This window comes from Ixodes scapularis, unplaced genomic scaffold (genome assembly GCF_016920785.2).
Source record: "Ixodes scapularis isolate PalLabHiFi unplaced genomic scaffold, ASM1692078v2 ptg001164l_1__unscaffolded, whole genome shotgun sequence".
Lineage (NCBI taxonomy): Eukaryota > Metazoa > Arthropoda > Arachnida > Ixodida > Ixodidae > Ixodes > Ixodes scapularis.
The window spans coordinates 200,905-219,497 of record NW_024610111.1 but is presented as its reverse complement, the minus strand read 5'-3'; positions in this window follow the sequence as shown (position 1 = coordinate 219,497).

Sequence of the window (18,593 nt, the reverse complement as noted above, 5' to 3'; positions counted from 1 at the left end):
AAGTTACAATACTGAAACCGAAACTGACCAAATCGCGATAGAGGGGCGCCGTAAATAGTTCTGTTCACATGATGCATCTTGTTGGCGAATCTTGTGTCGCGAAACTAGGTTTCGGGAAACAGATTCCCCGTCTGAACGCAACCGAAAAAGTGGCGCGCCTTCGAAAAAAGTGGCGCGTGTTTCTCGCTTCTGGAGCAATTTTTCGCTGAAACCTCACCGACGCCCGTCAATCTCCCGAAGGAGAAACGCGGACGCTGCCAATGGCCGCTCGACTTCGCTATGACGTCTGACCTTCGAGGAGGAGCGAGCTTTTGGAGGAGTCTGATATTTGGCCGATTCCGTATCCGAGCCGAAGCCGAAAGAAAACAAAACAAACATGTCGAGCGACATACGGGTACATACGGGCGACGAGTCTTGGTCCTGCTCGGTTGCAGGTGTGTTAACGGCGCCTACAGTACGGATTGGGGGCGCGGTGCAGATTCGTCAACAGTCGCGGCGGGTGCAAGCACTGTATATAAACATGGTGACTGGGGATAACGTTCTTTATTAGCGGTGCAAAAATGTCCGAAATGCTTCGAGATCATCTTGCGGTTTTTCCCGGGTTTGGCAGAACTAGTAAACCCACTGAGCCGAATCTGACGAAATTCATTGAGTGGCATTAATAAAACAGGATGTCTCTTCACACTGTGCGTACTTCATATCATTTTGATGCGAGACGCTCAATATTCCCGGTGCAGACAACTTTTGGCGAAATTCTCGTGAGTCAATACGTCACAGGTTTCGCGCGTCAAACTCCACGTGTGAACAGGCCGATTTTGCGAAATCTTGGTTTCGCTAAACTGTGGCGCGTTGAAGACATACATCGTTTGAATAAGCCTTTAGAAGTAAAAGAGGGTGAATACAGTTATTATTTTAAGCACAGGAAATAAATCTGTATATCAGAACTAGTACCGACGCGCTATTTGCTTCGGGTGCAATGCAGTAGGGAGTAGATTTATTGATATTTTTTTTGATAACACTCATTTCAATGTGTAATGAGTAAACACAAAAGAATCGCTATTGATTGGGTAACGATAAACCTCACTTGAATTTGTAATGAGTAAACTCAAAAGAATTGACATTGATTGGGTAACGATAAACCTCACTTGAATTTGTAATGAGTAAACTCAAAAGAATAGATATGGAGTGGGTAATGATAAAACTCATTTAACGATGAGTTTCTTATGAGTTTCATTTGACTCTATAAAAACACATTAGAAGCTCAATTGAAACTCATTGTTCATTTTTGTAAGGGCACGCACATTCTTATAATAAATTTGTGTGCTATTCATTGTGTTATGTCGCGTTATCTCAAGTTTCGGAAGATGCAGAATCTACGAGCGGACCCCAAAAAGGCCTAAACAAGCACCCCTCTGGCCACACGCAATCATTGTTGATAAGACTAAAGTCATCAACGGTATTGCGTATATGAAACGAAGCATACGTGTCATATTTGCTACGAAGCTTCTTGCAAGTGAAAGAGCCCAGCTCCAAAGCGGAGGACACAAGTATATTCACTAATTGCAAAGTAAATTTACCTATATCAGGACGCTTGATGTAAATTTATCAAAGTCATGCCACTTCTATCGAACAATCTTTTAGGATCCAGGAATAGGCCTAGGGCGTATACCTCGCTTACTTTATTATTTTTGTTTACTTACTGTCGAACATACAATTTGCCAATTGTTAAGCAGGAATTTTCATAAACTTCGGCTCTCAGGGCATCTAACAATACAAAAAACAAAACAAAAGAAAAACATTGATGTATGACGATAGTGAGTGGGCGACCTCCGCCCACAGGAGAAGCATGCACTTTACTTACTAAAAAGTATCGATGAATGTACACAATAAAAAGTGCAACAAAGCTTTGGAACATGGAGTTTTTGTGTGCTTGTTTCCCCTCACCGCTATATAAATCTTCTCAAAAACCTTAAGGCTCATAACCAAAGTCTTAAACATCTTGCACCTGCGAACCCAAAGAGCTTCGAAGATAATATTTAATTGGTAAGTTACTACACTCCATTTCATTCAAATTTTATTAACTAACCTGGTTAGGAAAATGCTTGATTTATTTTGATTTATGCAGAGAACGTCGGTATACACAGAACGTGTTACCGAGCCATTCATTAGGGTTTACAAAAATCAGTGCAGGTTGTCTTTATTTTTGTAGCATGTGGCATTACTTTAAGCTCTGTTATTTGTTTGTATAATGCTGGGCACGTACTATGTTTCTTGGTTCTTCTCACAAAACTGTTCGAACGCTAACGCCGTAACGCCTGCGATCGGCGTTGGTATTTGTACAGTTAGTAAAGTTCACCGCAGTAAAGACAAGCCAAGCTAGCTTTGCGTCTACCCGCAAGCGGGTGCGACAGTGAAGGTTACGATATGTACATGGCACGGTGGTAGAATGTCGAGCTCACAATCGTAAGATGGTGGTGCGATTCCCGTTGCAGCGCGTTTAAAATTTTTATATTTCTTTCAATTTACCACATTTTTGTACAGTTTGTCCATTGAGTAGGATCTTAAACACTTCGTAACTCTTTTCGTGGCTTTCCGTCACACTTTCCTTGAGGATCCCAGCCATGGACATAGGAATAAGGGGAGGCGACACACCGGCTCAAGTCAGCCTAGAGAAAAATCCAAGAGAAGCCGAAAATAAAGATTGCGGTCGGCGAACGCCCCCAAGGTTTACCAAAACACATCCAAATCAGCTTTAGGCGCCAGATCAGCTCTCTTTTTCGCCTAATTCGTCCAATAGCACGTTTTGGTTTTGGTCCTCGTTGAAGGAGTGTCGCTCCAAGCTAAACGTCTCCCCCGGCTTAACCGCTGGTGGCGTTATGTCGCCTACCGAAGCTTCCTACCTCCATGACCCGAGCACATCCGCCAAGAGCTAACAATTATATATATCTATATATATATATATATATATATATATATATATATATATGAATGTAATTTTTACACGTCGTAGTGACTAACCTTGCTTATTTCTAAATGTGGTGTTAGTTTTGATATACAAAGTGCTCAGTGGTAAACAAAAACAAAAACTTCCGGAAGAGTATATTGCTTCCGGTTGGTGCTGGTTTTTGCATATTTTTGAGGACCCGCAATGAGTAGCGCGTACTTTAAAAGTTTCAATGCCGAGGAAACACCTTGACACGTTCAGAATTTGCTTACACTGGATTTACACGGCTTCCTGATCACCTTGACGAAAATAATTACCAATTACTCCTTAAAGAAATAACGAATCTCCCCAGGCATCGTGGGCGCATCTTCATTGCTACCTATTCGAGTCGCCTGGCCCATAAGCATGTAAACGACTTAAAACATCAAAGTCGTTCAACTATTTCGTGAACGGAAAGCCTCGTCAATGGGCACTTCCTTCCCCCAAGCGAAGAAGATAGGCACCAAACTGCCCTACGTGGGCGACGCGTCGGGTCTTGGCCCCAGCAAACAGTCTAAGGAAAGTGTTTATTACGCTTTCCTCAACGCGATGCGAGTTTCTAGAATGTAATATTTCCTGATACCTTGACTTCCTTGCTTTAATATTTAAGTTTTCTTTCCCAGCGTTTTGTGTTACCTTGCTTTCTACGTGCTCCAATGGCCAGGTTGCCACCTGTCCCTGTACGGGGAGATAGTCGGTCGAGTTGCATCAACCTCTCGTTTCTCACGTAGCGCCATCTGTCGGTAGCATACCGAAGTAGTCGAGCACCGTCTTTCTAGCTGTGATTATCTAAGCTCGGCGACGCTGGTGGTGTCACTCTTTTCAAGGAAATTATATAACTTCACTTTTGATTATCTTTTTCGTGCTGGTGCGCATCGGCCACTCAAGAGCAAGGTACTGGCATTATTAGAGCGTAGCTCTCAAATAATTGCTCGCTGGCGATCCAAAAGCCGTCGATCAATTATATATTGCGAGTCGCATGACTGGTTCTTGTTGGACCAGTCATGCGCCCCTCTTTCGCCACGTCAACACGCTCCCGCCCATACCCACGCGGAGAGAGAGCCGGGGCATGTGACCAAAGGGAGGTGGCTGATTGGTCCGACGGTCACGTAGCTTCCACCGTAGTCTCAGCTCATTGGTGAACAGAGTGGAGGTCAGCCAATGAGTGTGTGCTGCTACCCGTGAGGGAGCCCTGCTTCAGCTGGAACACTCGATTATATTTTTTATTCAACCGTAATATTTTTGCATCTCGATTTTGCGTCTAATGTTTTACGTTTTACGCCATCCCCCAAAATTATGTTCCATACTAAAAATTGTGTTCCACTCCAAAAATTGCGTTCTAAGTTAACAATAAGATTATCATGTTTGAACACACAATGAAAGTATTCCCACCCTATACAGGTGTTCATCTCAAGAACCATGGGGAAAAAGTGCTGCTCTCCGCGGAACGTTACTGTTTTCCCCCTTTCTGTGTTAAATTAGGATGCATTATGTGCACCTTAGACTGGCGTTATTTTACACAGACGTGCGCGTTTCAAAAGGCAAAGACATCTCATCTTCCTTCGAAAATTAAATCTCGTAAGAGCTACTTAGCGCAGCTCATGATTAATGCGGAAAGTATTGAGGAGACTGAAGAAAAGGTGACTGGCGTAGCTACGGCGTTTTGAATTGAAAATGCAATTTGTGAACATTCTAATGTAAGCACACTGACCGCCTAAAAACGCATTTTTATTGATGAAAGATTAGGATTTGTCATGCGGATGTCTTTCCTCAGAAAGTGACAAAACTGGTTGGAAAGACTGAAAGTACAAACCAGAGCCTCGCTCATCAGACGCAACAAAATGTAACTTGGATCATCACTTCCATATAAAGTGTGGTGTGAACTTGCTTTGATTTTTTCATGGACAATTTTATTAAGTTTTATTCCATTGGACATGGGCCGTTTTGTGTTAAAATGCTTCCCGTTTTATTTCCCATTCTCCTAACAAAGTGAGGGAGCGAGTATGAAAGAAAATATATATTAATTATATATGACAGTCGCCTGCTTTGACCGAAGTATCCTAGGGAAAGGGGGAAGAATTACGAAAATAAAGGTAAAAAGGTTGCCTTTTGTTACATTCCGGTAAAAATTATCTTCACGTCCGATTTGTTCTCGAGCAGTCGCTACTCTGATTTCGAGCCTCGATTTCGCTCGCTCTCTTAATCTTTTTTAAGAGCTCTGGAATTTAAATTCTTAACATGGCGTCCCGAACGTCTTCGATTACACGAAAATAGTAAATATACTCAAGCAGATTGTGTTATATTTTGTTTATAGGAAATATCCTGTGAATACAAAGGTCACTCTTACCTTTCAAAAAATGGCTCGTCTCATTGAGGTTTTTTTGGTCATCCTGCTGGCATATCACTATGGTAAATATTTTACAGATATTTTCTTGAATTCTAGTCACATTAGTGCCGCAGTTGGGCTTCTTTCCTTGCTTTGTTGATTCTCGCATTTCTCATGCGTTTTAATTAGCAAGTCAGTGCAAATATTTTCTTAAACGTTAACAAAGTACACGAGCATTGAAACTACAAACCTAGACACTCAATTTGCTTTTATGTGTAAGTGGATTGTAAGTTATCTGCTGCTGTAAAAATATATATTTTTAAGTATTTAATAATGCTTCCCGCAGAGTATCAATAGTTAAAGAGCTACCCCGTATTCGAACTATTTTATCTAAACAAATCCGTTACATAGTATCTGCCTTGCCCTGTAGAACAGTCATTTAGTACTTTACTTAAACGCTCAGCGGTCGTGTGTACTCACAGTTACGATCAGTCGTAGAGTACTGGCTAACTTAGAGAGTGGAGGCAACAATGCCATTTTAAGCCCTACTACCTCTCCGCGGTGCAAACCTTCCGCAAAAACAAAAAAAGAATTACTATATCGAGTGTTTCAGCGAAATCTTTTGATAACACCAGTCAATAAGGTGGTTTAGAAAAAAAAAAGGAATGTTTTGGGGAATTTTTTCCAATCGCGGCGGATGTCAGGGATTGCAAAATGTTACCTACACTATTTTAGAAGGTACTTAAAGGAACACTGCCCCCGGCCCCCCCCGCCCCCCCCCCCCCCCCTTTTTTTTCATTTTTATGTTTTAGGGACTTATTATGGTGTCAGAAGTCTACGGAATCAATATTTTGATACAGCGGCACGTCTATTTTTAATATCCAAAAAACGCAACTGCTCGAAACCGAAACCAATCTAGGGAGGAAGAAGAAGTATAGAGGAGGAGAGTGTTACCAAAAGTCACGTGGACGTGCAACGTTTTGTGTTTCAATCAACGTATTTGAAGTTTTTTAGAAGTCACAAAAATACGTATCATATTTTGTTTCAATTTTTATTATTGAGTGTATACTTCGATGAACAACGATTTTGATTATCTTTAGTGGTTATGTCTAAGCCATAGAACACGGAACGTGACAACGGAGAAGAGAGTGAGCGCGACTAAAACCGACTAATCCTCGATGGGCGGTTTTCGGGCGAAAGAGAATTAATTTCGAGCGGCAAATTTTATTCTGGGTAGCTTGCTCTCATACGTCACGTAAAGACAAAAATCTTGACGAGCATAAATACCCTGTCGGTGTCCCTGTAACAAATATGAAATCATGTATTTAATGTGCAGACATTAAAATGTCTATATTGAAATAGACATTTTCTAAGAAAATGAATTTGAGTATATACAAAGCAAGCGATCACGATTCATTTGCCACTGCAGTAGCAAAAAAGACTCGAGGTACACCTAAGCACTTCTTATGAGTTGTGAACGCGAAATCATGCACGCCGCTCTTCTGCTCTCTTGTTTCGTCTGCGGCGCACTTGCGTCGACGGTCGAGCGCGCGTGCTGTCCCAGCACCTCTTCGACAGCTTTAAAGCCTGCGCGTTACGTCACATGACGTTACGACCGGGAGGCCCGCACGGGCGCTGATTGGATGCAAGTGCCGTGTCAGCGTTCGCGTGGGGCTATGATAGGAAACGAGCCCCACGCAAACGATTACGCGGCACTCGCATCCAATCAGCGCCCATGTCGGCCTCCCGGACGCGACGTCATGTGACGTAACGCTCAGGCTTTGCTGTGGAGCCGCTGCCTCGCGGACACGCAGCGCCGTGGGGCGGTGGTCGGGAAACTGACGCGCAGCGGCCAATGGTACCTCGTCGAAGCGCACCAGCCAATGGGACTGAAGCCGAAATCCGTCAGCTCTACTCCGCTCCTTTGGGATTGGGGAAACTAGCCCTCTAATGCCCACAACGTGACTAAACATGCAAGAAATTTCTGGAAGATGGTTTCATGCTTAAGACACTTCCAGAAGTTGAACGAAACAAAGCTTTATTTTTTCAAACATTATTTGCATTAATACAGATCGCATCATATGTTATACACAGGGCATTACTGCCAAAATTTTCAGATATGGAATGCGATAAAACAATTTCGATCTTTGTTGTAACAAAGGTGCACATTGCTCTTATAGACGTATGTATATGAAAAATTGTTCAGTCCTGCTGGGCAGGATTTGCATTGAAGCCTGCTGGCACCCCACATCGACATGTGGCCGACTCCATCGTACCGCACATCATCTTGAGGCTTGCTGGCAGAGAGCTGGCGTTTTTTAGCAGCTGGGATAATGGACGATGGTGGCCTCCCAACAGGTCTTTTTGCTACGGCAATCAGGCACTCCGCGACGTCAGCTTTGAATCGCCTCAGGTTGACGTGTCTCTCATCCAGTTGAGCGCAGTTTCGTGTGTACAAAAGTCATGCGTTGACGGTGGCGACCATGAGAGTGTGGTAAAACAAGTAGATATACAATCTTCGGGATATTATAGGAAACTTACCAAGTTCAGACAGGTAGTTCAGCAGGTCTACTCCTACCATAAATGAGTTGTAGGTTGCGACAGCTCCCGGTTGTTTTACTTGAGTAAACATTGTTTCCTTTTTGTCCCATCGTCGAACTGTGCAGACAGGCTCCGTGGATGCGTAGTAGGAAACCGGTGTTTCTGCTCTGCTGTCGAACCCCTTTATTACCGCAACACTTCTCGTGTTGTCCACAGCATAGTCAAAGGCGCCACAACCCAGACCCTTAAGATAACTTTCGGTCTTGAGGCGGCAGTCTTTAAGCCTGCTATTCCTCAGCGTTCCTACAAATCCAAGACCCTGCTTGTAAAATTCCGCAGCTAAAGCTATACAAGGGAAGAAATTGTCGGCGGCTTCTTTATTGCCTTTCTGCTGCGTAGAATGTTCACACATTTTCATTGCCACGTCACCACTCAGCCCAAACTGCTATTGCCTTTTGACTTGGCATTGATAAACATCAAATTGGTAGAGGAAGCCTGAAGAGACTGCCCGCCCCCACAATTTTATACCCTATGGGTTTGGTTTTGTTGGCATATACTGTTTTATTGGGCACCTCCCTGTAAACGAAGCCGTTATTTCATCAACACTGTTGTGCTCTTCAGGCTCAATCGATAGCAAGCTTTCTTGAAGTGCACTCAGCCAGCTGCATATCTTCCATGCCCTGTCAGCTTTTGTTTGGTCTATTGTTTGACTATTGTTTGTAAAGTGCAGAAGCCTCATAATCTTTTCGAAGCGATTTCTCAGCATCACATCCAGTGCCGTAGACTTTCCATTTTCCCGGAGGGGGCACCTGTGAAGTTCTCCGGGGAGGGGGGGGGGGGGGGGGAGGGGGAGGGGGAAGGTGCTTGGGACGTAAACATGGCACGTGAACAGCGTCTCGGTAAAGGGCTGTTTATACTCCGTCGTAACGTCAACGAGCGCACCCGCTCGTTCACGCTCGCTGACGCTGTCTGCGAACGGGGTATCTATATTCCAACGTCAAGCTGAACGCGGCGCCGCGCTGAGCAGCTCGACGCGCGACGTCGTAGCTTGCGACGGGCTTGGACATGCTCTACGTTCGACGTTGGACGTCGGCGCCGCCGACGCAGGCTATCCCAAAAGCCCTCGCGCGAATGCCTCATTCGGGAATCCGGTTGGCGGGGTCGTCGGGGCCAGTCTGAATGTGGTATGAGATGCTGATTTCTGGGATCTGAACCTGTCGTTCTTGCCGTGTGTCGTGTGCTGTTGTCGTGTTCCCGTGTTGGTGTGCGTATTTAACGTTCGTGCGCTTGACTGAGCGATTGTGTGCGTGGACGTTTACCGTTCTGAGGATGCGCTACCTTCGATTCTCGATAGGCCTATCGGCCTAACGAGCCGGTGGTGGTGGGTCGTGGTGTTGGGGTGCCGGCAAAAGGTGGAAGCTCGATGACGCGCCAGAGGTAGGGTTAATTAGTATTAAGGATGACCTAATGTGTGTGCTATTTATTATCATGTGCCAGTTGCACTCACCGGCAGTCGTTCCCGATCGAAAAAAACGTCGTCGAATGTACGGGAACGGCGGTCACGGAAACCTCTCAACTATTTAGTATTTAGCCGGCCAGAAATTTTCAATTGGGCTGTTCCAGCTTGTAAACGATAGTAGCGATACACGATGACAATTGGACTGAATTCCGTATTGTTTGTATAGGCTTTGTAAGGTGCGTTACAATTTCGAACACGTACAGTTGGGGACAAAAGTCTCCAGGACACGCGAGCTGCGACTGACACGCATTGCTCTGCCATCTGCCGGCGGGTCGCCTGGTTTCGAGACCACAGAAAAGCGCATGCGCGTCCTACTGTGCGTGCCAACTTGTGCGCTTTCCCGCTCTTTTGCGGCGCGGCGCCTCACTCGGAATCGGGCGCGGGGGTACCGCCTCGGAGATAGCGCTTACTGACATGGCACCTATAAAGCAAGAAGTCACGGCAACTCAACTGAGCGATAAAATCAACTGGTTATAAAGCAAGGTGCGCTGACACGGCGAAATGCGGCGAAATGCCCCAGGCGGTATCTCGTGTTTCGGAATGTGTAGCAGACGCTCGTCAGCCGCCAGCGCTATCTCCGAGGCGGTACCACGCGCCCGATTCCGAGTTAGGCGCTGTGCCGCAGAAGAGCGGGAAAACACATGTTTGTAGGCAGAGTAGGACGCGCATACGCTTTTCTGTGTCTCGAAACCAGGCGACCCGCCGGCAGATGGCAGAGCAATTCGTTTCAGCCGCAGCTCGCGTGTCCTGGAGACTTTTGTCCCCGACTGTACATTGCGTGATTTAGGCATCGTGCGCTCTCTTCGGTGTCCGTTTCTTAACGTGGAAGTCCACTATGATGATAACCTACCGGCTAAATGTCAGAAAGAGGTTTCTGTAGAATATCGAGTGCATAGATTTCATTGAAGCATCCCGGCGAAATCGCCGGAGTCGCTTGGCAGGATTCCGGTGAACCTGCAAGCAGCTAAATTCAAAGGTTATCGGGCTTTTTCTTTTTTTTTTTTTTTTTCGTTGACATCTGTGTAGCATTTAGAAGAAAATAAATGCTGGTTTTCACTCGTTATCACCATCATTTGCTTGTTTTTGAACTGCTAACCGCTACCCCGAATGGTTGTTTTGAAGCGTGACATGACAACACGAAGACGAACCACACTGAGCGATTGCCTCTAGGCTAGATGGTGCAAGCTACCGCCTATTGTATGCGTAGAGACGATACGGTTGCCACGGAAACGCGCATGCGTAAAGTGGGGCAGTTCGTCGGGGCGCGCTGGACCAGCGTTGGTCTGCTCTGGACTGTAAACACCATCGTTCGGGCGCTTCTCGGCGCAACGTAGTGGCCGACGAACGTCGGTTTGCGCCGGCACGCGTTGCGTACGTCGACGTTGGAGTATAAACAGCCCTTTAGGATCATGTCCCGGGGGGGCTCTGCCCCCTTCCACCGGATTCCACCAGGGGGGGGGGGGGGGGGGGGCACGAGCCCCGATGCCCCACCGTAGTCTACGCCTATGATCACATCAGCAATCGCTGAAAACCTAGTGCCATTTTCCTACTCGGCATTTGTACGAGACCCATCAACAGGTACATGCCAATATACTGTTGTCCTTCACTTTCCGTCACTTTTAGAGAAGTTCCCGTAGTTTGCACTCTGTAGAGGTTCGTCTCCGAAGCCAGAGATGCGATCACAGCCGGGCTTACGAACTTTCAAAAATACGAAAGCGGGAACGAAATGGCGAAGGGCGGTGTAAATTCATTAATGACCGTAGGAAAAGACAAGTACAGGAGCCGGTTTCTCCAGTGGCCCCTGTCAACAGAGCAGATACAACCTGAAGACTGGCTGGCATCGTCGCTTTAATCCTCGGATGAATCGTCGCTGCTGCTCGAAACAGTCTCAAGAGGATTGCTTGCGCTGTTCGGAATGTACTTATTCTCGCCTCCATCGCTCAAGTCACCGAAGTCACTGTCGTCCCCGTAGGCATATAGATGAGAATATTCCGGGGCTTGTGGGCAGCCAAAAACGCATTAAAATAGCATGTATATACGTGGAAATGTGATACGTAGCATATCTGATACGGATGTCGCTAACTACAAGGAATGTTCACTGTAGCATATTTGATACGCTAGACATTTGCTTGTGTATGAGCGGTGACACGTAAGCAGAATTCGAATCAAAGCTGTCTAGCGGTATCACCAACAATGGCGCTTACAAGTAGCACAAAAAAGTAATGCACTCACCTTCAGTTTTAGAAGAGTGACCGTAAAATGCACGCGTCCTGATCGCTATGCCACTTGTGCTCGGGTCCGCCATTTTCAATTGTACCGGTCAACCCCCTGCCGGACAAAACGTGTACGAACACGAAACGAAAACCTTTGTGACTTTTTCTACAACATGTAGATGGCGCTTTTGTCCCCGCAAAACCGAAACCCAAACTGCTTTTCACTTTGGGATCTTGCGTAGCATATATGATATCTGATACGCGGGGCATTAAAAGAATGCGTAAGAACGGTCCATGAAGCAGGAGGCATGAATAAGTCACGCTTTGCGTTTCTTAAGCGGTCAGTGGCCGCTTAAGCCATATTTTTATATATATATATATATATATATATATATATATATATATATATATATATATATGGCTTAAGCGGCCACTGACCGCTTAAGAAACTCAAAGCGTGACCTATTCAAGCCTCCTGCTTCATGGACCGTTCTTATGCATTCTTATCGGCTAATTCCACACTCTCACTGCCTGCTTAGCGATAATTAGATGACTGGTACCGGCCACGCTCTGTGTTTCTTAAGCTCTCGATGAATACGTGTCTGGTTCGGTCACAAGCTCGGCATGACACTCAGTTTTACTGGTCATGTTCACAACCCTGTGATCGGCTGCTTTCTCGTGAATACTTGGTAACGACTGCATGTCCTGAACTCTATTTGCAAGCTGCGACAAGTTATTCTATTTACTCTTACCTCATTGTTGTCGTTTCAGCGGACGTCGTAAATGGCGCTGTGGACGCGAATAGTCTTCCAGGTTTCGTAAACAATAAAGAGAAAGTTTTTGAAAAACTAGAAGATCTTTGTTCTAGACATCATGGATCTAGGGATATTGTAAGTAAATCGGGCAACCACAATTAATAAACATTGCATGAATGTTTTCCTGTTCGGTGGCCTTGCAAAATGGCTGTCGTCTTCTTTTTCAGGATCGCGTAGACTTGCCTAATTGCAGAGTTACATGTGCTAATGGTGAAGTCTCACTGGGAAGCGGTGCACCATGTGGCTTGAGATCGGTGAGTTTTTCTGCAAAATTAAATATGGATTGCGAATTGTTATATGAATTAGGAATTAGGCATTTTGGAAGACGGGGTGACACTGGCAGTCTCTGCAATGTACGTACAAGTGACCTCCGGTCATTGACCGCAGGGAATTCGCATGCTCACGCATTCTCTCGTTGACACAGCGTCCCGATTGTCCTATGTAAACCCGTCCGCATGACAATGGAAGTTTGTAGATGACACCCACAACGCAATCCACGAACTTGTTGACATGCTTAACAGTACATGACATCTTGTTACTGCTTGCCTGGTTTACGCGCGGGCAAAGTTGTGCTAATTTTTGAGGCGCTGAAAAAACCATTGGCACATTGAACCGGTTAGCCACTTTTTTTTAAATTATGTGAAACCTTATGTAAATATGGGACAACCTGAGGCCTTTGTTTAGGCTTTACTTTTGGTTCCTGAGAACCGCTCTTGACTTTTTTCAAGAGTGTCTGAGAGACACCAAGCAAAACAGAAAGAGGAAATCCTGCTCCTAAAAGTCGCTTGACCTGGGCTTCATAGCTGTCAAGCATGGCATGGTGACAGGACCTGTACAGTGAAGCTTGGAGGCATGACGTGGCAATATTTCGTTTCACAAGTTTGGAGTGGGCGGAATCGTATGGCAGGATTTCCTTCTTGGTTCGCGGGTTGTAGCGCCAACACACATGTTGCCCAGTGAATTGCAGCCGTAAATCCAAAAACTGCAAGTACTGACCGTCTTGCAGTTCGTAAGTGAACTTTAGGCCTGAAGAGCAGCGCTTGAAAACCGTCATTACATCATCCGCAACCTTTTGCAAAGACAAACTGCCGACACTCCTTAAGAACACCAGATAATCGTCAACATATCTGTATATCTTGCACACCTGTTGACACAATGCCGTTTCTAAAGACCTATCGAACTTCGCTAGGTAAATGTCGCATAGCACCAGAGCAACGCTCGAGCCGATGCAAATGCCCTCTCTGTGTACATAGTAGCTTCCGTCAAAAAGGACAAAGGTGGACTGCAAGTATAACATTATGAGTTCCAAAAAACCGTCAATCCCCACTCCACTGGCATTCTGGAAGGCAAAAACACCATTTTCTTCAATACACTCACGCACCGCCAGGAAAAAGTCTTTGTGGGGCACAGAGTAAAAGAGTTCTTCCACATCGACTGAAAACGCGATTGAGTTGTCGGGAACGTCCTTACTAAAAGACTCAATGATGGACTGCGAGTTTTTGACAAGGAAGGGATCATGAAGCTCCAGAGCACTCAGATGCTTTTGCAGGTAACAGCTGACCATTTTCTGCCAAGATCCTCTCTCCGTGACGTGCTGAAAAGACTGACGTATACGTTTCTGGAAATTGGTCACTATATCTGCAGTGTCGCCTTCCGCGCATCCCGCAAGGACTCGTTGCCGTGATAGTGATGACGTGACTAAAACCACTACATCACTCTTCAAAGCATCACTGGGAGCAGGACTTCCTGCACTCTTTCTGTGCCTTCTTGTGTAATGGGTTCACGAAAACACGATTGCCTATTAATATCCCGAAGCCGTTTGCCTTTCGAAAATTGTTTACATGTATTTAAACTTTAATATTTTAAAACAACAATCGCAATATAACCAGTCTGACCAGTTCTTTAGTTAAAAAACCACTTGAGTTCATTGTTAAACGTATCTCAAAAATTAACCTCTTGTCTAACGTTCGGCCAGCTCCAAAACACTAAGCGAAAACTGCTCGCATCTAGCGATCACCTATTTTTATTGGAAATCTGTTCCAATTAAAACACCCTGTGAAAGTATGCATATAATTAAACAAAATCTAAGTTAGTCACTGGCGTAATGCTAAACTGATAATAATATTTATACTCAGAAACATCTTGTCGACATATTACAACAAAAATAGGCAAAAAAAAAAAAAAAACAGAAATAATAAGCTGCTTAAGAGTAGGAAGTTGTCCATGGACTTTTGGCAACCACAAATAGTTGCGGAAATACAGAGACAAATTATCGATAAGGACAAAGTTTCACCTTCGGGATTCGCGTTCGCAATATTTGATCTTAAAGTGCAATAAACGTTATTATTGTTTCTAATCGCCTGTTTATACTTTGTTTCACCTTAAGTCAATACGCAGCCGAGCTGGGATCAATCAGAGAGCGTCAAAAGCGCACCATGCTGGTGTTCGCCATGTTTCTCTACTTGTTCTATCATCGCCGTACCATTCATAAACAGACCCAGTGATTTGCGCTTTTGACGCCGTTCGATTGGTCTCCTTAGCTCGTAGCGTCGGTTGCGTATGTACTTGCTGAAGCGAAGTACAGTAAATAAATGCACTTCCTCTAATTTATTCATCTAGTTAACATTGTAATATTTCTCGTGTAACCTTTCTTTGCTTTCAGAATTGCCATAATGGACAATGTCAGCACTATCCAAGTTTAAGTTGAACCGAGGTTGATGACAGAAAGACAAGCTCTTTACAATTATAATAAAGCAGAAAAAGAAGCCTGTACTAATTAAAAATGTTTTCGTGTGATCAATCCAGTTCTTTTACTTCATTAGTTTTCTGAGTAACCTCACGATACAATATTAATTACATCAAATTTCCCAATCATAAAAACTTCACTTTTATATTTGTTTGATCAAATTTGGCGTAAAAATGAACATATATATATATATATATATATATATATATATATATATATATATATATATATATATATATATATATATATTCATAAATGCTATATCGTGACCCGCGAGTGGTTAAAGCGGTCACAGCAGTAACAACAGGCTTGTGTTGTAATCGTTAAAAGTAATGAAATTGTTTTTGAGTTACGTTTTCGAGTAATTTTGTATTTATTCAATACATTTTATTACGTAGTAATCACGGCAGTAATCTCATTATTTTTGCGAGTACTAAAACACTTTACGGTTCTTTAAGGCGCCCTTTATCCGTATGCATTTTCTGCAAAGAAATTATCAAAATAAATATCCCACAGGAGGAGGATTTATCAAATTTGGTAGAAAAAAAAGATAAGGAGTTAACAATTAGATCATTTTAGTCCAATATTAAAAAAACAAGAACGACCCGTTTTCAAAAGGGCAGAAAACTGTGGGTAAAAAAATTGAAGTGAACGGAGAAGGCACAGTTACTTTTTCAAGCAACGACAAATTACTTTTAGTCTCAGGTGATTAGGTAATCTAATAGAATAATTTTAACAAGAATATTTATAACTTTAATTGATTACTTTTTTGTTTTGTAACGTGTACAACACTAAATAGCATGAAGAAAGCATGAATCGACGAACAGAGCACGCACGTTGTCTGCTACAAAGTCAATATTTATCCGTTTCCACACTGTAAATCCGAACACACATAAAGCTGAAGGTGCTGTGCATTTCTTCCAGCAATACCTGAGTCCTGGCATTAAATAAAAGCAAGCCAAAGTGTACGATGCAAAAGGATATGTAATATATGACAGTCGCTTCATTTGTAGTGAAGGAAATTGGACCAGTTGTATAACCCAACAAAGCTGAGTAGCGCAGATCTTTACGCGGTAAAGACATTAGACAAGCAGTTGTACTCTAAAAATATGGAGGGTCTACTCACCCGCAAACCACATGACAGAGCCAATTGCTCCGATCTATGGAGGGAGCTTGGTGCGTGACGGAGCTTGAAGAAGTTTAGACCTAACAAAACCGTATGTGGTGTTAGACTGAGCAATTGTAATACGTCATGCTCAGTGTAACAGAGCGAGCTGTTTTTTTTTTTTTTGGTTAAAAACATAATTTAATCTTGTTACTCGCTAAGCTCCCCTTGCAGATTGCAGCGATTCGCTCTGCCAAGTTCATTCGCGAAAGTAACCAGCTTGCCCAGAAGACCGATACGTGCCCTTTCCATAAATTAGAAAAATCACGAAACAACTGTAATGAAATTACTTTAATTAATCCAAAGGTGCAAGCAAGCTGGGCAATTTGTCAGTTTGTCCCGTTCTTCTCCTTCTCAATGGATTATTTCCGTCAAACAATCGTTATTATTTTAGTGATGTGATTCCCACTATTTTCAACAATAAATAGTTTAAACAATAAACTCACATGAAATAAAGGTTTGTAAAATTAATCGACTGCTTACATTCCGATACCAGTATTCCGTGCGAGGAGTAACCCGGAGTGACAAGGACCAGGGTAGACTAAGACTCATAAGTTAGCATGGTGTATGTGCAGTGCAGAAATGCTGGCTAAAAGTACCTTCCAAGCTTCGTCGTAAAGCCCATAGCGTAGGTTAGTATCACCTCCGTCAAAAGGTTTCAATACATTGGAGGGGGGGGGGCGCCGCTCCCCCTTCCCCATTGCTTATCTTGATACCACTGGTAAATCTCGCTGTCGGCGGCAGCACACCGCTGCAGAAAAACAATAAGTCCCGTCACCGGAACCGATGGAGAAGCTCTTGTGTAGGAGGCTTCAATGGTGGCTTGAGGCAGTCACGTTCACACTAGACACAAACTTGTTGCCAAAAATAACCCTTGGGAACCTACGTTACCATAACAGTTTTCCTTAAAGAAGACGTTTCGCTCCTTTACGTCGAATGTTAAAGTAACCGAACCAAAGAGACGTCGTGGATCCAAGGGAGCTCTGCTTCAGGTTCGATTTGCTGCGACGCTGTTCTGCGCCACCCGAAGCCCACCGCCAGAATTACAATCCCGAGAAGCGCGATGGCTACTGATACTCCTATAAAGAGACCCGAGTTCTTCGAAGCCGGCGGCTTCCGCTTCTCGCCAGGGGAGGGATGCTCGAATGTACCAAGGGCGATGTTGGAAGCTTCCGAATCGAGGCTATTTTTGTTCAGCGCACGAGCAGAAAAGTAGAAGTTTGTAGGGCTTTCGATCGTCCGCTTCGAGAGCACATCTTCTGCAACATTGATGGTGAAGTTCTGCTTAATTCGTGCCGGAAACGGTGATAACTGACCATCCACGACGTCCCTTTCGGGAATCGGAGCACCATCCTCAGAACGCTTCAGAAAGCTCGCCATCTTGGTGCTTACTTTGATCTCAACTTGAGAGGCTGAACAAATATTTTATTTATTTATGGATACATTAATTGATGTATTCATTTATTTAGTTATTTAGAAAGAGATGTAGCTCCGAAGCAAAAAGCTGATCCAGCTTAGTATTACTGTAAAAAAAAAAACTTGTTTTCAGAGCCTGAGCAGCTAACGAATCAGTAAAGGCTGATAACTAAACACAAAGACTAGCTTAAATACAGCCAGCTTAAATATTAGAATAACTTCCTGAATAGGGCGAACGCATGTTAATAGTTTTTATGGCAGACTCAGGCAATACATTCCACTTTGTTACTATACGAGAAAATAAACCGAGTGATTTGCTTGACCTGAGATATAACTTGCTGCTTCTGAATCGGGATTCTTGCTACTACCAGTCAGGTTAATAAAGATGCCACGTGAAAACTTCGAGCAGCAGTGTTATCGCCCTACAGTTAGAGGTTCCCATCTGAATATGTGTATAATATTTCTTACACTGCCATATATTTCTTTTATAGTTTCCTGATACAAACCTTGCGCTTCGTATATGAAGTTTTCCAGCTTATCTGTATGCGTATATTACCCCAATTCCCAAAACAAAACAAAAAAAAAGTATAAAAAAAAAAAACATTTTATTTTTATGGGGGGGGGGGGGGGGGGAGGAAAGGGGGAATATGGTTTTTGCCAGATTCGTGCTCGTTACTCGAAAAATGGAATGGAATACAATTACAAATCACTGTGCCTCAAATGTAATGGACTACCGTTATAAACTACTTGCGCTGAAAAGTAAGGGATTACTTTACTGGTAACGTTACAAATTACATTCACGTTATTTTTTGCGTACACTTATCCTGAAAAGAATAGAAACAATTTTTATATTTTTTCGAAAATGTTCT